The following is a 25682-nucleotide window of genomic DNA, read 5'->3' as shown; positions in this document are numbered from 1 at the left end:
ACTACGGGTAGCAGTCATTGTAATTCATTTCATTGTAAAATGTTGAATACGGGACCGGTATATAAAAAAACTCCACTATATAAATGTAGTAGAGGAAAGTCATTTAGTGCGCTCATGAACAATTCAGGCTACTACCTCACCGCTTCAATTAATTTTTCCCCATTTATTATAAATTTTAACACAAGAAATAGTGAAACGAAAGAATTTAAAACGAATAACCACTACGAAACGAAATATGGATATCTGTACGTGGCTGTGCACTAAAACGAATAACCACTACGAAACGAAATATGGAATCTGTACGTGGCTGTGTACAACAAGGAAACGAACTTGGGGTATCACGTGATCACCAACGGACTGATGATGACGTCAGCCGTCGAAACTTTGTTCCTGATAAATCTTGCCAGTGTGGATGCCGCCATTTGTTTTGACGGGACGGGAAGTGATATGACATGACAGCCAGTGTGAATTGGCATTTGCTGTGGGTTTGGAACAATATACATCAAGGAATTACAATTCTTTTCTATACCGAGAATGGGCGTTTCCATAAATTATTCACTTGTTTTTCCATCACTTGCTGTTTTACGATTCTGTCACAATTTCGATGCAGTAAACTGTTAGTGAGATAAACATTTGTTCACTCAGCTGTATTTTGGCAAAAGAAACCGATTAATATGGCAACAAGGAGACTTACATAACACTCAAAATTCTTCACTGGTAACGTTTCTTTGAGGAAAAATTAAGACGATGATAAGTCTAAGGAAAATAAATCGCTACTTCTGTTGAAATTTCGTTGGAATCCTATACCCAAGTATGTTTTTAATAATGAATGATGTGGACTGACACCGTCCAAAGAATTTCATTTCTGTGTCTCAGTGATCCGAGAAATATGAAAACATTTAAATTTGTAAAATCCAGTCAACTTTATATCAAGGTGTAAAGAGATTTCCAATATCTTTGACAAACTGAGAGATGTTTCTGGTGAAAAAGTACAATACCTCATTTTGTATAGGGATGGGAAAGAAAAGAGGGCATACTGTGTGCTGTTCATTGTTTCCATATTGCTTAGATTTTGAGATACAGTCAATCAGGGTAACTTTTTGCACCACTTACTTTTGTTTCAAATGGCTACTGCTGCACCAATTCGGATTATTTTGTACTAAAGTAACAGTTCTATTAACTCTATGTTTCTGGTTAGTATTTCAGTTGTCTTTCCACCTTGTAATCTACTCCTCCCTTACATCATTGGTCGAATGTCACTGTCTTTATGGTTAACTCTTTGAATAAGCTTCGAGAGGAGTAAGATTTACAATAAACTTTAAATTTTTCTATGTCATACTGTTTTCACAATTTCCACGTCAACAAAGCCGAAGAATTGCATTGTTCTTCCCAAAAATAAAACACGTCCAGGCATATCAGCGGCATGTCCACTACTACCTCACTCTCGGTACTAAAAATGTTCCAAAGCGTTTATAATTTTTCCTGAAAAATGACTTTCTATTAATTCATATTATTATTCTATAAATTAATACAGAAATTAACATAATAAATAGTGCCAAATTGCGCAAATAATAATGGAAATTTTAAGTGTGCCAAATATTTCGCAATTTCAAATATTTCTAAAAAAAATTTCAACTTCACATTTAGAGCTAGTACATATCGATTGTAACAAAGAAAATACAGTAATTTCTTTTTACTGATTTTATCCTGAAATATATTACATCATGTACAAAATCATATGAAACTCTTTTAGAAAAACAGCTTATTAACTTGTACAAAATTCGAAAATATTTTTGGTATCGACTACTTCTGTTAAGGAAAAGTAATGCTAAAGGAGGGTGCACTTTACAACCCTCTTACAAGCTCTTAGGCTTGTGATTATCGTTTAATTGCATTGGCTGTGGTGAGAGCTTCTGGTGAAAGTGATTTAAGTTGAACAATGCCAGTTCAATACAGATATCTTGATATTTAAAAGTAAACCTGCAGTACTGAATTAACACTTTGTTTTTACTTTTTAGAAACAACTGATTTTCTTCTGGCATGATCCAAATTTACCCATAGCATTAAATATAGGAAAAATACTTTGTTCTTGTAATAATAGTCTCAAGTTACCTTAAACGACTGTGTAACTTGTACCAGTATTTAAATAGAAATTTACCTCTAATATGGCATAGTTAGTCTACATTTTTTCTTTCCCAACCGCTCAGTAACTAGATATAACATGTTACAACGATGTGTAATTTTTTTGTGTCCAGTTTTTTTCAGAAATGGAAAAAAGTGATACAAAAGTACCCTGCTTGACTGTCCAATTTCAGTCCTTCTCATACGTTATTAAAAATACATTGGAGTGTAGGATTTTGCCGGAATTTCAGCAGAAGTAGAGATTTATTTTCCCTAGACTTATCACCTTTATTTTTCTTCAGAGGAACGTTGTCATTGACGAGTTCTGAGTACGGTAATCGGCTTCTTTCGCCAAAATACAGCTGAGTGCATAAATTTCGTCTCGTTAACGTTCTAATGCAACTGATGGAAAGACAAGTCAATAGTTCATGAAAACACCCATTTTCGGTATAAAAATTAACTCTGATTTCTTCACATATATTGTTCCTAACCAACAGTAATTGTCGTTTCACCAGCTAACTGTGTCATTTAAATATTACATTAATTTAAAAAGTCTGTAGTTGCTTGAATATTGCAGTAGATATGGAAGTTTCACATATTAATTATACGGCGAGATACTCTCCTCTTTGCGTACTATCATTTGTCAAAAATCTTGTTTCGATATGCGAAATCGTTTACGAGAGACGAGGTATTTTGTGACTATTTCATTCTGGCTTTTTCGCTGGCGTGCGAGATCGGGACGAAGCGATTTACATATGGTCCATTTTCTCGAAATTGGTGATAGATAGCAATATCCTTCAACACTTGAAGAAAAATTCAATATGTTAGCTACATTTTATGCACAGCAACATATGACCTAACATGCACCAAAAGCAAATTCATAGCGACGTCTGTTTTTCACTGCAAACTTTCCGAAATTCTTGCAGTAGTTTACTTAATCCTGAAATATCACAGTAAATTTGACCATTAACGAAACGACAGGCTTTTCACCATGGAATGAATGAAAGTATGATATGTGCGAGAATCAAATTTTTTTACCAGATAATTTTATTACAGTCGTTTGAGAAAGACCGCAGATCGGCTGGTGGGCACGTGGTGTCCTGTTTGGTCTGGAGGGGTAACTGGCCTTGTCTGAGAGTATCCCGCCCAGTAGGCTGTGACATCCTTTGTCATACAGGACTTTCGTCAACGCAGGTAGCGTTCAGGGAACCACCCTATTAGGCCTCACAAGAAAAATAGCAGCTGGCCCACAGTCTAACATAGCAGTCGCGACACTTTACCTCGATTTTGTTGCCTACTGCACCAGCAGCGCGCCAAGCGGGCAGTATGTAAAACGGTTGAGTTCGGCGCTATCGTGAAAGGGAAAGCGAATAGTAGTTGCGTATTTTGGTTTGTACGATGGTTTTTACAAACGGGAGCGTCTGTAGCGCAATAAATTGCAGCAACAAGATGAAGAAGGCACCACGCCTGTCTTCTTCCCCAACGTCCCTGAGAGGTATATACCATAATGTTACTAAACTGTATCGTCAGCATTCGCTCGCAAACTACAAGTGTATTGATGATTAATGTTTCGTTTTAGGAACAGAAAATGGCTAGTGAGTAGCAGATGAGAAGATCTTATGAAAAAAGACCCTGTTTTCCTTTATAATAAAGTTAAGTTTTGTTCGCTACGCTTATAACCAAACCAGTTCTTGAATGCAGACAATAATAAACTTTCGTGGAAAGCAGTACCCACGCTGTTTGACACCCCAAATAAGCCACCCTAATTGACGATGAAGAGGAAAATGCCACAAGGATTCGACAATCCGCCTAAAACTGTAAAACAATCCTATGGCACAGAAGCAGTCAGTTGAGCTCTACATATACCAGAGCCAGATTCATCTGAATCGTCGGCACAGACCTGCTTTGGCAATGAAGTGGTTAATTAAGTGCAGTTATTCGCGTCTTGCAAAAGTGTTTGATGCCTCAGAATGTGCAGATCGCTAGACTTCGTGCAAAACTATTTACGGAACGTTTAATGTACAGACAGCAACAGAAACAGTATCAGAAGGATCAAGCGAGGAATGAACACAAATTTTGAAGACTGTAGGATCCCGATATTTAAAAAAAAAAAAAAAGATACCCTTGACTTGTTGTTAACAGCCAGATTATAACGCCACTGAAGGAGAAACGTGCTGCAAGATGGAAAGGCGAAAATAAGCTGTTTGCTCTAAGTTTATTATATTACAGCACTCAGGCATACAGGTTTTGTCTGGATGTTTTAGGATTCCATCAGTGCATACATTACAGAGGTATGTGGAAGGCATACAAATAAACTGTGGATTAGTGACAATATATTTCACCTTTTAAAGTAGAAGGTACAGCATTTCTCCGATACTGATAAACTACACTACTGGCCATTAAAATTGCTGTACCAAGAAGAAATTCAGATGATAAACGTATTCATTGGACAAATATATTATACTAGAACTGACGTGTGATTACATTTTCACGCAATTTGGGTGCATAGGTCCTGAGAAATCAGTACCCAGAACGACCACCTCTGGCCGTAATAACGGCCTTGATACGCCTGGGCATTGAGTCAAACAGAGCTTGGATGGCGTGTACAGGTACAGCTGCCCATGCAGCTTCAACACGATACCACAGTTCATCAAGGTTAGTGACTGGCGTATTGTGACGAGCCAGTTGCTCGGCCACCATTGACCAGACGTTTTCAATTGGTGAGAGATCTGGAGAATGTGCTGGCCAGGGCAGCAGTCGAACATTTTCTGTATCCAGAAAGGCACGAACAGGACCTGCAACATGCGGTCGTGCATTATCCTGCTGAAATGTAGGGTTTCGCAGGGATTGAATCAAGGGTAGAGCCACGGGTCGTAACACATCTGAAATGTAACGTCCACTGTTCAAAGTTCAATGCGAACAAGAGGTGACAGAGACGTGTAACCAATGGCACCCCATACCATCACTTTGGGTGATACGCCAGTATGGCGATGACGAATGCACGCTTCCAGTGTGCGTTCACCGCTATGTCGCCAAACACGGATGCGACCATCAAGATGCTGTAAACAGAACCTGGATTCATCCGAAAAAATGACGTTTTGCCACTCGTGTACCCAGTTTCGTCGTTGAGTACACCATCGCAGGCGCTCCTGTCTGTGATGCAGCGTCAAGGGTAACCACAGCCATGGTCTCCGAGCTGATAGTCCATGCTGCTGCAAACGTCATCGAACTGTTCGTGCAGATGGTTGTTGTCTTGCAAACGTCCCCATCTGTTGACTCAGGGATCGAGACGTGGCTGCACGATCCGTTGCAGACATGCGGATGAGATGCCTGACATCTCGACTGCTAGTAATACGAGACCGTTGGGATCCAGCACGGCGATCCGTATTACCCTCCTAAACCCACCGATTCCATATTCTGCTAACAGTCATTGGATCTCGACCAACGCGAGCAGCAATGTCGCGATACGATAAACCGCAATCGCGATTGGCTACAATCCGACCTTTATCAAAGTCGGAAACGTGATGGTACGCATTTCTCCTCGTTACACGAGGCATCACAACAACGTTTCACCAAGCAACGCCGGTCAACTGCTGTTTGTGTATGAGAAATCGCTTGGAAACTTTCCTCATGTCAGCACGTTGTAGGTGTCGCCACCGGCGCCAACGTTGTCTGAATGCTCTGAAAAGCTAATATTTGCATATCACAGAATCTTCTTCCTGTCGGATAAATTTCGCGTCTGTAGCACGTCATCTTCGTGGTGTAGCAATTTTAATGGCCAGTAGTGTCGTTAATTGTCATTGGATGAAATGTCTCTAATGACAAATTTAACATATGACAGCACTTCTGACTGTGTTATTGGCTTTAAGGACTTGGGATTTACACACACAACATATTCCTCCCACTATTTGGCAGTTGCTTGTCCCACTTAGAATAATATAAAGATGAAAGTCGTGCTTGTGGCAACAGGCGACAATGACTAAAACACAGTAGGCCTACGGAACGACAGATGGGCGTCGATCTCTTTTACACGTGGAGGTACATGTTTGTGCTTCTTACATGTGATATTCTTATGACATCTACGTGGTAAGCTGCAGCTCAATCCAACGTCACAAGTACTTCTTCAGGAATTGTAGCTTGCTACTGGATTCACCTGCACTTATTTTAGAATCATTTTTAGAAACATCTATGTCTTTTGATATTACACAAACTCGTGAAGGCAAAAAAGTAATTGAATTCGTAAATCACGTATGAAAGGGATGCAAAACAAACATTATGCTTTTACAGCAGTGAATGTCGCGACTGAATGTGACCTGACATATCACGGCAAACATGCGCAGCTCCTGCACAGCAGCCCTCGTGGGAGCTGTCACGTGAGCCATCAAGTAAGCTTGCAGCGAATCTTACTCTGTGTGAGATGGGCTTCAGCCTTGGGTGATGTGGACCATCGCCCACAGCCATGCAATCTGAGAGGCCTTGCACCTTCATGGCTTATGTAGCGTTCTTTAGCTCATGAAAAATATTCAGCTAGTATCATTAAAAGCTATGACTGCAAGTAAAGATTTTAATCATCATAAGACGGTAAATCCCATTGGCTAGCAACCACCTGGTAATATCAACCTACAACATTCACTTTTTAGAAATCTAGTCTACAGTATGATTACGGAAAGGGGGAGGCTACCTGGGTCCATAGTATACTTCATGTCGACTATCTTTTGCTTACAGTTGGTGCCAACTTCAGCAGTCTAACAGTAGTAGTGTATTAGTAACGGAGGTATGTATTGTTATTCTTTGTTGTGTGTCGTTGGCAATAAATAATGAATAACAAAGTAATTGCTAGCCTATCGATGTCTTTCCCTACAGCACCTAGAAAAGTTACAAGCTGTGGAGTAAATGTCATTGATGAGAAGAGGAAAATGATAAGTCAAGAATGCTGCGATCTGGAGGACAATGGCCAAATATTGTCCCACATTTGAAACGTCTCTGTATTTAGTGAATTCTTGTTATGAGATATATACCTAAGCTACAGATCGGTATAAGGCAAACGCATCAGTGTGTTGTTAACCCTGGCCGACCATGGAGGTCTGGTCATTGCTTGTCCTCTACCTGCTTGCCCCTGCGCCAAGGCGCCTTCTTTCTGGAAAGTCCGTTATACATTGGCTGACAGTAGAATGCGAAATAAAACTTTACTTACATTCGGAGAGGACCGAAGGCATCCAATGAAACGTGAATGATGGGCGCAGCTCGACCCTGTACAGTACATTGATGTTCATGCTACATTATTATTGCTGCGTATATTCATGATCTGCTGAAATGGTCTGTTAGCGTGCAAACATTTGTGATGGAAGAATACGATCAGTTGGTAAAGCTTTAACAAATAGTGTAGATCAGATCTGTTGTGAAGAAAAACAAAAATGTTTGCTAATACGTTAATGAGAACTGTGGATGGAGCAATGGCAACAATAGGAAGTAGTGTAAGGACAGTTTGTAACGTCAATGTCAATGAAGATCCAGACATTAACTTCAAAGCGAAATGAAACACTTCCTGGAAAATTTTAAAGGTGATAAGATATCGTTTAAACATAGAGGAACGTTACTGGTGGAGAAGGAGAACATGCTTGTGTTGCATGCTCGTTTTTATTGTCTTGTTTTGATTTCCTTCGTTTTTCTGTAAAAGCGTGAATTAACAGCAAATGCAATTTTACACCTCGGTTATTAGATCGTAAATCAAGAATTTTCTTTTCTTTTGCTGTTAATAGCAGACGTAGTTTTATCTCGTGTATTCCCACTGCACTTATTAGGCTGAAAAACAAGTTTTAAGTTCTTTCACTTTTCTGTAGATGAATATAATGATAGCGAAAGTAATTTTAAATTTGTTTTATGTGCTGCACTCAATTCGCAAACAGTTTAGGATCCGTGTTCCATTTCGTCTGACAAATGCACGATTAACCGCACGTGCGTAATTCGAAACAATCAATAGCAGAACACGTAAACAATCGGCAGAGCTTTCAGTTAAAATGGCACTTGTGAAATGAGCAGGTTATATCTGTGCTAACGCTTCTCAATGGCTACCGAGCCAGAGTGCCGCGCGGCGTCATGCCAGTGTATGTCCTTATTTAATGTTATGTTATTTTGTAAGTCAGACAGATTATTATGTGAGAATGGGTGCGATTCATTGCTTAAAAACGATAACTATTAAATAAATAGGCAGTGGTTGTTGAGCGGTATCGTACGTGGAACTAAAATAACTAAAGAACTGTTTTACGTTGAGAACTTTTGTTTGTGAAGAAAAACAACTGTATACGTAGTTATTTATTGAGAGTAACTTAGGAAATAATTTGCACACACATACACACAAGCGTAAGCAGTAGTAGTGTGATTCCTTACACCCTGTACAGTGTACTGAAATAAAATCGATCGTAAAAGAAAGAAAATCAGAATTGCTGAAGAAAATTTTGACCCTTCAGCCTTCACACTGATTTGTGCTTTGGTGCGCCACCATACTGGCTCTCTTGTACGAAAAAGTGACAATAATAATTATAAGAAGAAATAAACTATTATTTTAAAACAGGATGATACCATTTTAAATATCAGACAGACGTTCAAAAGAATTACTTTCGAAGTTTTCATTTTTTACTATTCTATTCGAATGTATACCTACCACATACAACTGTAAATAGTTTAAGGTGTTACAGAACTTTTTATGTTGTTACTATAACTTACAAGGGAATGGAACGTGGTCATTTCCGGTGCGATTCTCTTGCTACCTGCAAAAGTCGTTCGTTGCAGACGGGAAACCAGGATTCTTTCTTGTTGAAACTATTCTCGAGTTTATCTATTTCTATAGCTTCTCTGAACAAGCGGGTGTGTTAGTTCTTCTCTACAGCCGGAACTTCCGTGTCGGCGAATTTTACTACGTGGTCCGTCTCACACAGCGCGTGCTCTGCCACAGCCAATGTCTCCACCTGCCCCAACCTGCAATGTCACGTATGTTCTGTGATCCTGGTGTTGATTGATCGTCCAGTCATTCCAACGTGAACTTTTCCACTTGTGCATGATGTACGGTATTATTCCCGAAATTGAAAGTGGGTCCCTGTTCTCCTTTGCCGTTCTGAGACACTTTTTGATCTTTTTTTGTCGGTTTGTAAATAGTCTTCACGTCGTGTTTGCACAGTATACGGCCGATTCTGCCCGTCACTCTGGGAATATATGGCAGAAAACCATACCCGACATTTCTTTTTCTTATTTGTCACTTAGTCGAGTGTTTGTCTCTGTTACATTTCTAATATAACTTGTGGAGTACCCATTGTTCCTCAGATCACTTTTCCAAGTGTTGTACACACATAAAAAAAGTTTACCACCACCCCTCTTTTATCCCGCCTGGTAGGTGTCGCGTGAATCTGCACCTGTTAACTGAAGGGTAGGCCGATGTAGGAAGTGAGTAGGAGCAGGAAAAAGTGAAATGCTTTGGTAGTGCGGGTAGATTTTACAAATTTACTATAGTGTGAATTAAGATTACATTAGGCTTACTTAACTTTGGCTGAGACGAGCACTTAGGTGCGAAGCCGTAAATCAATCAAATCTATATCGGCTAGAAGTTACAAAGGCAGAATCTGTAGTGGCTCGCCCACTATGAAATAGAAACAGTGTTGCTTGGTCGTCTACTCAGAATAAAATGGGTAGAATCTTTAGCGGCGCTCGTAGAGCTGCACAGCACCAGCTAGAGTGCGCTGTCATCTGTGTCGGTGTCATAATGCCAACCTACGAGCTTGCACCTACGCCGTGGCATCGTAGCTATCGATACTACAACCCCAGTTCACAGAACTCCGGAAGATACACGTTATTGTGGATATTGTATCAAAGACGCAGTCCCTTTGACTGTTCAGAGATGTAACTAAACGAGCCCAAAGATGTAAACAACCATGCATGAGCAGCGGCTATATTATGGAAGGGGTCCGACAGGTGAACATTTCCAGTCATTCCGCCAGGAAGGAGGTACATGGCTCGTGTTGTCTGTGGTTCAACCATGCATAGAAGGTCAATACTGCAGTTGGGTCGCGTTTGCATTGTTACTTTGTGCCAGGAAGGGCTCTCAACAAGGGAAGTGTCCAGGGGTCTTCAAGGGAACCAAAGCGACGTTGTTTGGACATGTAGGAGATACAGAGAGACAGGAACTGTCGATGACATGACTCTCTCAGGTCGCCCAAGGGCTACTACTACAGTGGATGACCACTACCTATGGGTTATACACAGGCCAAAGAAAATTTTTTTTGAAAAGCCTTTTTTACTTTGATAGCCTATCTTAATAGATTTTTATTAGTCGGATCCAAATCTAGCCTTAGTTTTTTTGTATCACCCATAGGTTTCGAGCAATATGCTTTTTATTACATAGCATAAAAATCCTATGCTATATGGCAAATGGGGAAATTAATGAAATGCTTTGTTACAACATAAGTGTGGTCTGTATTTACAATAATATGCTTAAAACAATGACATGTATTAATAGAGGTTTCACTTGTCAGCTGGAATTGGTTTGTATTTTCTTTCTCTTTTTTTCTTTGAAGCTTCTTGTGTAGCTTTTTCTATGATGAGTCGCTTGCTGAACTTCTTGGTGAAGTGACCAACAGTAGTCCCCCATCAAGTTGGTTTTCCAGCGGCCTTGGTAGCGTTTTTCCATCACTAGTTTTGGATGAATCAATTAACAGCCTCCAGTCTTCCTTTTTGTATTCAATACCAAACTCATTCAGCAGACCAGGAATGTCTGAGCAGTACACTTAATCACCTTCTTGTTGATAAAACTTGGAAAATTGCTCCTCTTTCTTTCTATACATGTATATGCTGGTACCAACTGCCAATAAGTTCTTTTCTTTTAATCTAGAGCCAAGCAATTCAGCTTTTTCTTTCATTAAACCCAGATCCCTAACCAAATCGTTAAGTTTGGGCTGAGTAAACAATTTGGGCTCTAGACTTTCTGTATCACAATGCATCATCGTCTGGTTCATCTAAATCAAACTGTACATCAGAAAATACTTCTGTTGGAATAGAACTGGCAAATCTATTCCATGCCCTACTGGTCAGATGGCAGACGGAAGGTTAGGGTAGCTTATTACCTTCTTGTTTTTCGAATTATGACCAGTAATATCAACACTGAAAAAGTAAAAATCATCAGAATGATTTCTTGGCTCCCTCCATATCATATGAACAGCAAAACTAAAGGATGTTTTCTCATTTTGGACCATTTTCTTAGATCTTCAGCACACATGTAACATATCTTGTGTGGCGCCCAAGATTTATATTGATCATCAAGTTTAGATCCAAAGTCTGTAATGTTTCTTTGGTGTTTTTTAATCACAAATTCACTACAAATATAACAAAAACTGTCAGCAGGGTTTTTACAACCCACGATTAGATATTGTACCGAGCACATGTACAGGAAATGGGAAAGTGAGGTTAGGTTGACAGTAAACAAAACACCATCTGTTAACACAAAAATAAAATCGACCTTTTTTGCCAGCAAATGTTTTTCAGTAGTGCTACCAACGTCATCTACATTCAATACACCTCCTTTTTAAATTATTTTAACTATATAAAATCTGTTAAAGTCTTTGAAAAATCGCTTAATTTAATAAATTTAACTGTGAAATGTGAAGAAATGGTGGGTGATACAGTTTTTTAAGTATCATATTTGGATTTACCACCCTAAACAACATAAGAATAAGGTATTTTCAGCAAAAAAGTTTTTCCATTGTTGGCCTGTGTTATGGCTTGGAGGAACCCTGACAGCAACGCCACAATGTTGAATAATGCTTTTCGTGCAGCCACAAGACGTCTTTATGACTCAAACTGTGCGCAATAGGCTGTATGATGCGCAACCTCACTCCCGACGACCATGGCGAGGTCCATCTTTGCAACCACGACACCATGCAGCGCGGTACAGATGGGCCCAACAACATGCCAAATGAACCGCTCAGGATTGGCATCACCTTCACTTCACCGATGAGTGTCGTATATGCCTTCAGCCAGAAAATCGTCGGAGACGTGTTTGGAGGCAACCCGGTCAGGCCGAACGCTTTAGACACACTGTCCAGCGAGTGCAGCAAGGTGGAGGCTCCCTACTGTTTTGGGTGGCATTATGTGGGGCCGACGTACGCCGTTGGTGGCATGGAAGGCGCCGTAACGGCTGTACGACACGTGAATGACATCCTCTGATCGATAGTGCAACCATATCGGCAGCATATTGGCGATGTATTCGTCTTCATGGACGACATTTCGTACTTCCATTGTGCAAATCTTGTGAATGACTTCCTTCAGGATAACGACATCGTCCCTGGCTATCATGTTCTCCAGACATGAACCCTATCGAACAAGCCCGAGATAGATTGAAAACGGCTGTTTATGGACGACGTGATCCACCAACCACTCTGAGGGATCTACGCCGAATCGCCGTTGTAGAGTGGGACAATCTGGACCAACAGTGCCTTGATGAACTTGTGGATAATATGCCACGACGAATACAGTCGCCGGCCGCGGTGGCCGTGCGGTTCTGCGCTGCAGTCCGGAACCGCGGGACTGCTACGGTCGCAGGTTCGAATCCTGCCTCGGGCATGGGTGTGTGTGATGTCCTTAGGTTAGTTAGGTTTAAGTAGTTCTAAGTTCTAGGGGACTTATGACCTAAGATGTTGAGTCCCGTAGTGCTCGGAGCCATTTTTTTGAATACAGTCGTGCATCAATGCAAGAGGACGTGCTATTGGGTATTAGAGGTACCAGCGTGTTAAGCAATGTGGATCACCATCTCTGAAGTTCTCGATGTATGGTGATACGACATGCAATGTGTGGTTTCCATGAGGAATAAAAAGGCCGGAAATGATATTTGTCTTGATCTCTATCCAATTTTCTATACAGATTATGGAACTCTCGGAACCGAGGTGCTGCAAAACTTTTTTTGAGGTGTGTATTTCGCGTCCGAGATGCTGCGGCTCACATAATCGTCTTTCTGGCGTTACGAGCATGTTAATCATGTCCCTTTTCTGGCTCGGGTGGTGATTTGAAAGTTCGTGGAGGTATCAGTCCGTGTGTCGGTTTGCGACACACGCTGTGTCCTAGACTTTTAACATCCGTTGTGACCAGCACATCTAGAAATGATAGAATTTGTCCTTTTCTACTTCTATGATAAATTTTACGTTGGCGTGGAGGCTGTTCAAGTGCTGACGAATCGTCAGAAACATCATGAGACGAACGTCGGCCGAAGAGCCCGAGACAGAAGCCAAAAGGCAGTTTGTCAACAAGTGACTACGAAAGCCTTAACAGTTTTGTATTACGTCTCTATGGGGAGGAGATGTGCAGATTGTACCGACGCGTTGACCAACGACGGAAGAAGAAAGCGCGATTGATGTCCTCTCTCGCCTTTTTGTCGCGGTGCCGGGATGAAGGTGCTACACGGAAGTTCTTCAAATGTAAGCGTCTATTCACCACCGCCCAAGTGGTCTCTCTGCTCCAGCCGCACGTGGGGAAGACTGACACATACATAAAGGACACAGGATATTTCATTGGGAAGCTGAAGCAACTACAACTTAAACCAAACGAAATCCTGGTCAGCTTTGATGATGTTTCTTTGTTTACAGAAGTGTCACTCAGTGACTCTCTTGAGCACATTGGTTCTATTTTTCCGCAAGATATCTCAGAGCTCTTTCAAGCGTGTCTCACCATGAGCTATTTCACGTGGAATGGCAACTTCTACGAACAGCTGGAAGGCGTCGCCATGGGTAGTCCTCTTAGTCCATGGTGGCCACCTTCTTGCCGGCCGGAGTGGCCGAGCGGTTCTAGGTGCTACAGTTTGGAACCGCGCGACCGCTACGGTCGCAGGTTCGAATCCTGCCTCGGGCATGGGTGTGTGTGATGTCCTCAGGTTAGTTAGGTTTAAGTAGTTCTAAGTTCTAGGGGACTGATGACCTCAGCAGTTAAGTCCCACAGTGCTCAGAGCCATTTGAACCATTTTGAGCCACCTTCTTCATGGAACATTTCAAAGCACAGGCACTGGACTTGGCACCTTGTAAACCTAAGGTGTGGTACAGATAGCCGGCCGCGGTGGTCTAGCGGTTCTGGCGCTGCAGTCCGGAACCGCGGGACCGCTACGGTCGCAGGTTCGAATCCTGCCTCGGGCATGGGTGTGTGTGATGTCCTTAGGTTAGTTAGGTTTAAGTAGTTCTAAGTTCTAGGGGACTTATGACCTAAGATGTTGAGTCCCATAGTGCTCAGAGCCATTTTTGGTACAGATACGTCAATGATACCTTCGTCGTGTGGACCCATGATGAAGAACAGCTTGGTGGCTTCCTAAGATACTTGATCAGCCGCCTTGCCAATTTAAATTTTCCATGGACGTAGAAAAGGAAAAAAAGAACCTATCATTTCCAGATGTGCTGGTCACAAGGGATGGTGAAAGCCTGCGACACAGCGTGTATCGAAAACCGACACCCACTGACCGATCCCAGTGCAAACTTTCAAATCACCACCCGAGCCAGAAAGGAAGCGTGATTATCACCCTCGTAGGGCGGACAAGACGAGTATGTGAGCTGCTGCACCTCAGACGCGAAATACAACACTTGGAAAGTGTTCTGAGGAGCAATGGGCACTCCAAAAGTTATATTAAAAATGTAACAGAGCCAGACACTATCCGAAGTGACAAATCAGAAAAAGAAATGTCTGGTATAGCCTTTCTGCCATACATTCCCAGAGTGATGGACAAATCGGCCGTATACTGCACAAACACGGCGTAAAGACTATTTACATACTGACAAGGAAGGTCAAAGAGTGTCTCAGATCAGCAAAGGAGAAAAGCGACCCACTTTCAATTTCGGGGATATACCGTATACCATGCACAAGTGGAAAAGTTTATGTTGTAATGACTGGACGATCAATCAACACCAGGATCACAGAACATAAGCGACATTGCAGGTTGTGGCAGGTGGAGCAATCGGCTGTGGCAGAGCACGCAATGAGTGAGACGGACCACGTACTAAAATTCGCCGACCAGGAAGTTCTGGCTGTAGAGAAGAACTGTCACACCTGCTTGTTCAGAGAAGATACAGAAGTAGAGAAACACGAGAATAGTTTCAACAAGAAAGAAGAAAGCCTCAAGGTAAACGTATCCTGGCTTCCCAACTGCAGCGAATGACCTTTGCAGGTAGCAAGAGAACCGCACCGGAAATGACCGACGTTGGCACGGCAGGCACATATAGTTTGCGGCCGCGATCTCTGCTCCAGTCCACCACCAGCAATGGAGGGGGAAACTTTGACAATGCCAGCCACTCGTGTTGGCGAAACGTCAAAAAAATCATCAGATGAATGTTGGCCGAAGAACCTGAGACAGAAGCCAAAAGGCAATTTGTCAGTTCCTTTTTTATTCCTGTAGTCGTCACAAAAATGTAAAGTGACTACCGGATGACGAAAAGAGACGTTTTTCTTACACCAGGAACACCAGATAAAAAAATGCATTAACACAGTAATTATTAGCTTTATTTAGACAGAACTGGAATGGAGTAAGAAATGGTTGTGGTTGTTGTTCTGCATATTGCGCAGCATACCAGAGTAGCTCAAGAAAGCAGTTTCTGAGACAAATAATTTATTCAAAATGGCTGCTGTGTTTTCTACATCCCTGTATGACTTCACAACCCCTTTGATCCCCTAGAAATGGCAGGAAATTTTGGTGGGAAATGAGGCAATTGGAGTACTTCCACTAACCTAACTCCTCCGCCCCTCCCTTCCACTCTCATGATGTCACCCACCTCCTCCGCCCACATGGAAATGGCAGGAAAGCTTGGTGCTAAACAGGGCAATTAGGGTACTCCCCACACCTCTCCCACACTCCTGCGACATCTACCCCCTTCCCCAACCCCTGTTCCCTAGAAATGGCGGGAGACGGTCTGTCTCAGTCCAGCTCTGGAGAAGAAGATAAGGTCAGTGTAATTTATTTATTTTTGGTGGGAAACTGAAGTGAAGATCGCTCATAATTGCACATCTATATGCATAGTGCTACACAACAAATGTCTAAAATCGTAATATGGCTCAAAATTGAAGATGTCATGCAGCTGATGTTATCCTGCTGGAAAAAAATTCACCATACCACTCGAAACTAGTAGTATGAGAACTCAATATAAATAGTAACCCTGCGTAGGACGCTCACTTCACTTACAAGTCGAAAGAAATCTCTCTGTTCCACTTGTGAATTAGTGGGAAAAAGACTCAATATAAAACAATATCTGAAACAACGCCCCTAAACTGGTATATGCATAGAAATTATGAAGTTTTAAAAACCAAAAGAAAAAAAATGAGAACTGCAGCGGTGTTAAAAGATCGGACAACACATACCTACTACTGGTAATAACACCATTGTAAAAACGACTGCACAAAGAGTAACACTATGTCATGTGTAAATTACAGCTGTATGCTGTGGGATACAAAAACAACACGAAAATGCTTTGTAAATTACTGGGTGCTAGCGTAGCAGAGGTTAAAAACTGCTACTCACGACACTTGTAATCGCGTATTTAAAGCACAGTGCTAAATATTCTATCATTCTAAAATCAACGAAAATTCACTGCAAGATGGTATACGTAATCCAACAGGCGTTATATGCAATAAATGTGGAATTCAAATCATACAGAGGAAGTTATTAGCGAAATACTATCGGATCACCAGTATGGGTTGGTGTACTGTAATAAACATGGCAGTCGGTTGCGTGACAAAGAACATGTGGATCGGCCTAGGGGAACCGATGAGAGGATGTTATGCATGTCCATGATGTTACAGCTGCATTGCCTGCCTTTTTTGTACATTATAGTAGATCCAGTTGAACTTTTGCATTGGTATATTATTATGCAGGTGTTTACAAAATGAAATTTATCGGCGCTTGTGGTCAAATACACACGCCAATGCTTTGAATTTCCAATTCCCCACACCAAATCTATCCTCCCCTACGGCTAGACAAACGTAATTTTTTACAGGAATAGTAGCCTCATCACTTTCCACATACATCTGGTGATATGTCAGAACACTAACCACAGTAACTTTACGTTCCAACAGCATGACTTTTCCGACAAGTAGCGTGATTATCTCTTATGTGTATATAGCGTCTGAAATATTATGTCCACGGCATACTACAACTTCCTGCCACATCATCGTTATATCATATTTGACGAGGAATAAAGGCCATAATTACAATCAAAAAGCCCTTACATCTTTTATTTATGTTACATACGTTCTTGCACGATAGTCAGCGTATGCCAGAGCAGGAAGAACCGACCCACTTAATGTATACAGAGTACCTTACAAGGGTACAATCCTCCTCCCTACCTCAGCTTTCCTAACACTCACACTGGTTTCTCCGGTGGTGTTGTCTGTTCTGCAGGATCCAGACACATAAATACACAATTAACCTCACATGTATTGACGGACCAAAGCAAGCAGGAGCTGACTCTGCTCTGAAACAATAGCGCATTTCTACCTCTGTGTGTGTGGTATGTGGCCAGTGGAACCAAACAGTTTTTCATAAACAAAATTCTTGCCTACAATATCCCATGTACCATTCAGCATTCTGCCTTCAAAACCGTTCCTGAATGCTGGGGGGGGGGGGGGGGGGGGGAATACTTTCTGCAAACCGAAACATGCCTGCCATGTGAACAGTAGCAAAATAACTATCTGCTGACCACGCCTTCTCAAATGTACATCCCCACCTAGTATTTGTAGCTACTGAACAAATATATGCTATCACTTTTGCAGAAGTATCGTGAAAATTATGTACAACAGTATGTCATAGACTAATATATTTCCTCTAAATATTCTCTCATCTGGCAAAAAAAGAAAAATATGTTCCTATCAGTTTAATATCTGATGCGCCCTAAATCAATGGACTAGAATATTATACTCATTTTTCTCTCGTGATAGTCACCTGTTAAGTCTCTTGGAGTTGTGAATATCAGGTTAATACTATGTATCACTTTATCGATTTGATGTGTAGGTTATTTTATTATGGTGCCTGTATCTCTCTATGTAGATGAGAGATCAAAACCACGTGTACATGTCCCTAAGCTTTTATCATTACTGGAAGTTAGCTACCAACTGTTATGAAACACCTCTACTAAATTTTTACGTCACTGCAAGTGCTCTGAAATATACATCGGTATTTAGCACAAATAGCAACACATCGTGAAAAGATGGTCTTTCCAAACATTACGATGATCTTCTATCACTTATAACAGGAGGAGGAGGAGATTAGTGTTTAACGTCCCGTCGACAACGAGGTCATTAGAGACGGAGCGCAAGCTCGGGCGAGGGAAGGATGGGAAGGAAATCGGCCGTGCCCTTTCAAAGGAACCATCCCGGCATTTGCCTGAAGCGATTTAGGGAAATCACGGAAAACCTAAATCAGGATGGCCGGAGACGGGATTGAACCGTATATCACTTATAACAGCTCACTACATTAAAAGAAAATATAGTTGGAAAATTTGTGTTATTACGTAACATCCAGAGGGATTACACAGCGGAACTCATAACTGCAAAGAGCAGTAACCAATACTGCATGTGTGGTATAAAACAAATGGTACACCGAATCACGAGGCATTGCTTAATTGAAACACTGCAAAGATGTTAACGAGCTGAGAGATTTATACATATGTAAAAGGCATTAGATATAGTGCTATACCAGGAACATGATACAGTACATCGAATGTTCAGCCTAAATGAATAACTTGGATATATCTCTAGTAAACATAACACAGAGGATAAAGTTATTGATATCCATAAAAGGTTTATAAAACAGAACCAGCAGCGATTTTTTTTTCGTTGACGATGGTGTTCTCAACTGCAAAGTATTTCCTCCAGTAACAAGTGAACTAACGTAACTGCTAGATCCAGGAATCAAACACTACAACATAAATGGAAACGGCGTTGACGTATAAATTAATTGAAATTTCTTGGCCGAGAGCTGTTTAGGGAATCGATACAGGTCCTTTTACTTCGGAAAAAGAATGTTGTATCACGTTAACTATCAAAGCTTATTTAACAGATCAAGTAAAAGCTATGTCGAGCTGTTGTATCGATGTTACTGTTCTCCAGTACATATCATTTAACCGCAAATGGGTCCATGCTTGTTAATGTCGGGATAGCAGCCGACAATGACCTCAAAGTTATAGTGGAAATTGAAAATGTATAGTGAGTCACGAAGGTTGGGCTGATTCAACTAGAGCGGGGGAAGCTGTGTGGTAAACTGACGTATATATAAGGGCACGCGGCCGGCACGCGCACTCTGCTGCTCGACTCGCTGCGGCTCACATCGTTACCGTCGCTCGCGCACGCCAACGCCACTAGCCCAACGCCATGCCGAGAAGCCAGAATGGAGGAAGAGGCAAGATTGCTGCTGCTGTGGAGCTCCTGCTAAACGCAGTCGGGAGCAACGGTTGCGACAACAAGAAGAAGAAGCGGAAGCCTGTGGCACAATTACAGTGCTATAAGAGTCAAAAGCTTGGACACATAGCCAAGGAATGCGACGGTGTGGATGCGTGTGTTGAGTGCGGGAAACCGCACGACACGCGCAACTGCACCAAACCAAAGGGTATTGTAGCGCTGTGCGTAAATTGCGGTGGCTCGCACGCCGCAAACGCGCGCAGCTGCAATTACCTGAAGACGTGGAAGCAGCGGAAGTTGGCCACCACACACGAAGAGGTGGCCCAACAAGAAGAAATGGTGGTCACCCCGCCCTCCTGCCTTAGTAGGGAAAGCGGGCTGCGCCACCAAGATGACGTGGACGCCTTCCGCCAAGCACTGCGGGAAGCCAACGAGGACGCAATCACAGCGCTCCAATCCGCTATGGCGGAGGAGAGAGCGGCCCAGAGAGCGGAACTCGAAGAGACGCGTCAGGGGTGACTCAATTGAGGGTCGCCTTGTACCTCGCGTCCCGCACGAAGACTGACGTGGCACCGACCCCCACCTGTACGGGGGTAGACGCGGCAACACAAACGACCGCCTCCCTGGCCGACGCGGCAACGCAGGTTGCTAGGGAGGTGGTCATACAGTCGCCCACCGACAACAAGGAGACGGCCCCCTCGGAAGCAGTCGTCACTCCTGTCTCTGCGGAAACGCAGACGACACAGGAAGTGCCGATGGAGACCGAGGGAGAAGAAGAAGACGAGCCATTCGAGTGCCTCCCCCTCCCCAACAAGAACTGCGTGAGGGAGGTGCTCACCAAGATCGCCGATTCCCTGCGAGACGGTAGCTACCCCCATCGTGATCATCCTTACCCTTTCACGGTAGATAACATCCCTCCCCTTCCTCACAAACCTTATCCTTTCCACTGGGGGTGCGAACCCTTGAACCAGAAGCTGCACGGGAGAGAAATCGTCAGGCGTGGAGATCTGGAGCTCATAAACAAGCACCCGATCTTCACGGACGAGGACTGGAAATACATGACTGAGGAATCAGTCAAGTACATCCGGACACAGACGCCGCCAGTGGACCACTCCCGCCTGAAGAAAATAGAATTCGGGCAGCCAGGAAGCAGTAAGAAGAAGAAGAAGAACAAGAAGCCGCCGGAATCAGCCGGCAGATAAGCTTCCTGCATCCACAGAAACCAGAGGCCAGACCAACACGCGAAGAAAAACATTCCAAACCGAGAGGACTTCAGGAGGAACAGCTCAAACAGCTTAAACTCCGCTACCTCGGGCCAAGGCAGGCCCGTCAATATAGTGAGTGAGTGAGTGAGTAAGTACGACGCATTCTGCCTTGACATTCCCGTCTTCGGCAGCAGCAGTGTTAGTGCAGCAATTACTCGCTGTGTTTGGTGTTGCTATGTTAAAAAAAAAAAACTCGAAAGTTATCACAAGACGTATTTCTAAGCCATGAACACACTTGATCTGCAGGAAATGGTACTCTGGTACGCGCTGAAGTGGAGCGAGAGTAGATCTGTAGTGGTGTTTTGCTTCAGGCAGTGGGAGCATTGAAGTGGAGATGTGCTGTTCGTGATTTCGGTTACTCAGTCATTCTAAGATCGACGAAAATTCTTTGCAAGATGGTATGCCCACTTAAACCTGGGTTGCATGCAATAAATGTGGAATTCAAAGCACACAGAAAAAGTTGTTAGCAAAATACTGTTGGGTACTTTTCAAACCTGTCAGTGCTATTTAAGTACAGCGACACTATGCATGGTACTCCCTCCAACCATTAACAAATGTGCCATTAAAACTACATACTCCCACACCATATACACTTGGTGGCTAGCGGAGTATATACAGTATGTAGATGTATATAGATGTAGATACTGATTTTTGAAATATACTTCTGTATCATTAGCATTTAGACAGCTAAAACACTCCATTTCCATAGTTTTAAATCAGAGCTTAAAAGCCAGATTATTTTTAGTGAAGGGGTCTGCCTATCACTTTCCTACAGAAGAAGGAAGAGTCTGTGAGACAGTCACTGCCGGCCGTGCGGTTAAAGGCGCTGCAGTCTGGAACCGCAAGACCGCTACGGTCGCAGGTTCGAATCTTGCCTCGGGCATGGATGTTTGTGATGTCCTTAGGTTAGTTAGGTTTAACTAGTTCTAAGTTCTAGGGGACTAATGACCTCAGCAGTTGAGTCCCATAGTGCTCAGAGCCATTTGAACATTTTGAACAGTCACTGCCAGGTAGGTTTCCAATGAAGTGGTGACTATATGCTTGAAATTCTAAGAAAATAAACATAGGCTATAGGAAAAGTAGTTGTAACAACTGGCAGCTGCTGTGAAATTCCAGACAGCTGCTCCATCAGAACACAAATTTTTAATGTCAGCCATTTCCAACCCATATGGTTTTAACACAGGTCTTTGGATGCTTTCGGGCTGTTTCTACCTAGTATTCCTACCATCATCACATTGTCAGCCCCATGTGGGAGACGGTTTCTCAGTCCTGAGAGAGACAAACTGTGCGAAACCGTGTTCAGTGCAGCACTATAGTCTACAGGCAGCTAGTGTCTATATCAATCCGAAACCACGTTCAGGTACAGCGCTATCCTCTACCATCCACTTAATACACTATGCCACCTGCACGTAAGGGTGAGGCTCACGAAGTACATTTCCTCCCTCCCCTCCCTGGCACATACTCTCTCCCTGTCTCTCTCTCTCTCTCTCTCATCCAGTCGCCACCTCATCAGAAATCTACTCGCCTGGCAGTGACTTTGCTGCAGACTCTCCCCGCTTTTGTAGGAATGTGATATGAAAAACACTCCACTAAAAAAGATTTTGGTTTTTAAGCTCTGATTTGAAGCTTATAGACTGTTCGAGTTCTATCCTGTCTAAATGCTAGCGATATGAAAGTACATTCCAGAAATCAGTATGGGGTGCATATGATGCAGAAGACTATAGTTTTAATGGAACATTTGTTAACTGGGGAAGGAAGTACCCCAGACTGCGTCACTGTACTTAAATAGCCCTGACTTTCGTTTAGGACCTATATTACACGCAACTGATTACAATGCACTGTAGAATTACTGGGTATTTTTTTCTATGTAGCCAAATTACGTTTCGAAATTAGAATGCAATCTCTATGCATGTACATGACATAGAAGATTCTAGTTTTAGTGGAATATTCGTTAATGGTGGGAGGGAGCACTGCACATAGCATCACTACACTTAAGTAGCCCTGGAAAACATCGTGGCCATTGTTTATAATCGCATAGCGCTGGACGACTGTGCTTTGCAACACTTGTTTGAGAGAGTTGTTGTGGGATGCAGCACCTTCTGGAAGCGTTGATTGAAAATATATCCAATCTGTTCACGAATCTGACTGGCTGGAAGACCTAAATGTCAAATAATTTCCTCGAAGTAAGGAGACTCGAGACACCCAGCCAGTGTGAGTGCGAACATAAAATATAAACGATAAATGCACTGCTTGTCTGAAATGCATATGTGTTGGTATGTAAAGTTGCTGTGGTCTGTGTTCCAACACGTGCAAAGAAAATGATGTGGGTGGGAAGTGTACAGACTGTGTCCAGTCGTAATGGAGGTATAGACTTGATGTAGAAAACTGTGATTTCATTGAATCGCTAGACACAAGGGTTACGAAAAAAATTACGTGGAAAAACTATCTCGTCGTAAGGTGGATATAGTTCTACAAGGGAAACTGATATTCCCAAAGCCACAGTCGTCTGGAGGAGATTTTTCCAGTACTTCTCACGTTGTCGAATGTCACTAGGTTGGTGCTGTGATCGAAATATTTAATTGTGATTATACTGATAAAGCCCCCCCCCCTCTCCCATCAACCATCGACCTTGCCGTTGGTGGGGAGGATTGCGTGCCTCAGCGATACAGATAGCCGTACCGTAGGTGCAACCACAACGGAGAGGTATCTGTTGAGAGCCCAGACAAATGTGTGGTTCCTGAAGAGGGGCAGCAGCCTTTTCAGTAGTTGCAGGGGCAACAGTCTGGATGATTGACTGATCTGGCCTTGTAACACTAACCAAAACGGCCTTGTTGTGCTGGTACTGCGAACGGATGAAAGCAAGGGGAAACTACAGCCGTAATTTCTCTCGAGGGCATGCAGCTTTACTGTATGGTTAAATGATGATGGCGTCCTCTTGGATAAAATATTCTGGAGGTAACATTGTCCCCCATTCGGATCTCCGGGCAGGGACTACTTAGGAGGACGTTGTTATCAGGAGGAAGAAAACTGGCGTTCTATGGGTCGGAGTGTGGGATGTCAGATCCCTTAACTGGGCAGGTAGGTTAGAAAATTTAAAAAGGGAAATGGTTAGGTTAAAGTTAGATATAGTGAAGTTCGGTGGCAGAAGGAACAAGACTTCTGCTCAGGTGAATACAGGGTTATAAATACAAAATCAAATAGGGGTAATTCAGAAGTAGGTTTAATAATGAATAAAAAAAATAGGAATGCCAGTAAACTACTACAAACAGCATAGGGAACGCATTATTGTGGCCAAGATAGATACGAAGCCCACACCTACCACAGTACTACAAGTTTATATGACAACTAGCTCCGCAGATGATGTAGAGATTGAAGAAAATGTATGATGAGATAAAAGAAATTATTCAGATAGTGAAGGGGGACGAAAATTTATTAGTCATGGTTGACTGGAATTCGATAGTAGAAAAAGGAAGAGAAGGAAACATAGTAGGTGAATATGGGATGGGGGTAAGGAATGAAAGAGGAAGCCGCTTGGTAGAATTTTGCACAGAGCATAACTTAATCATAGCTAACACTTGAATAATCATGAAAGAAGATTGTATACATGGAAGAGGCCTGGAGATACTGGAAAGATTCAGATAGATTATATAATGGTAAGACAGAGGTTTAGGAACCAGGTTTTAAATTGTAAGACATTTCCAGGGGCAGATGTGGACTCTGACCATAATCTGTTGGTTACGAACTGTAGATTAAAACTGAAGAAACTGCAAAAAGGTGGGAATTTAAGGAGACAGGACCTGGATAAACTGACAGAACCAGAGATTGTAGAGAGTTTCAGGGAGAATATTAGGGAACGATTGACAAGAATGGGGGAAATAAATACAGTAGACGAAGAATGGGTAGCTTTGAGAGATGAAATAGTGAAGGCAGCAGAGTATCAAGTAGGTAAAAAGACGAGGGCTAATAGAAATCCTTGGGTAACAGAAGAGATATTGAATTTAATTGATGAAAGGAGAAAATACAAAAATGCAGTAAATGAAGCAGGTAAAAACGAATACAAACGTCTCAAAAATGAGATCGACAGGAAGTGCAAAATAGCTAAGCAGGGATGGATAGAGGACAAATGTAAGAATGTAGAGGCGTACATCACTAGGGGTAAGATAGATACTGCCTACAGGAAAATTAAAGAGACCTTTGGAGAAAAGAGAACCACTTGCATGCATATCAAGAACTCAGATGGAAACCTAGTTCTAAGCAGAGAAGGGAAAACAGAAAGATGGAAGGAGTATATATAAGGTCTATACAATGGCGATGTTCTTGAGGACAATATTAGGGTAATGGAAGAGCATGTAGATAAAGATGAAATGGGAGACATGCCACTGCTTGAAGAGTTTGACAGAGCACTGAAAGACCTAAGTCGAAACAAGGACCTGGGGATAGACAACATTTCATTTGAACTACTGAAAGCCTTAGGAGACAAAACTGTACCATCTGGTGAGCAAGATGTATAAGACAGGCGAAATACCCTCAGACTTCAAGGAGAATATAATAATTCCAATCCCAAAGAAAACAGGTTTTGACAGATGTGAAAATTACCGAACTATCAGTTTAATATGCCCCGGTTGCAAAATACTAACGCGAATTCTTTACAGACGAATGGAAAAACTGGTAGAAGCCGACCTCGGGGAAGATCAGTTTGATTCCGTAGAAATGTTGGAACTTGTGAGGCAATACTGACCCTACGACTTTACTTAGAAAATAGATTAGGGAAAAACAAACGTACGTTTCTAGCATTTTTAGACTTAGAGAAAGCTTTTGACAATGTTGACTGGAATACTTTCTTTCAAATTCTGAAGGTGGCATTGGTGACATACAGTGAGAGAAAGTCTATTTACAGTT

This window comes from Schistocerca nitens, chromosome 2, assembly GCF_023898315.1.
Source record: "Schistocerca nitens isolate TAMUIC-IGC-003100 chromosome 2, iqSchNite1.1, whole genome shotgun sequence".
Taxonomy (NCBI): Eukaryota; Metazoa; Arthropoda; class Insecta; order Orthoptera; family Acrididae; genus Schistocerca; species Schistocerca nitens.
This window is presented reverse-complemented; position numbering follows the sequence as displayed.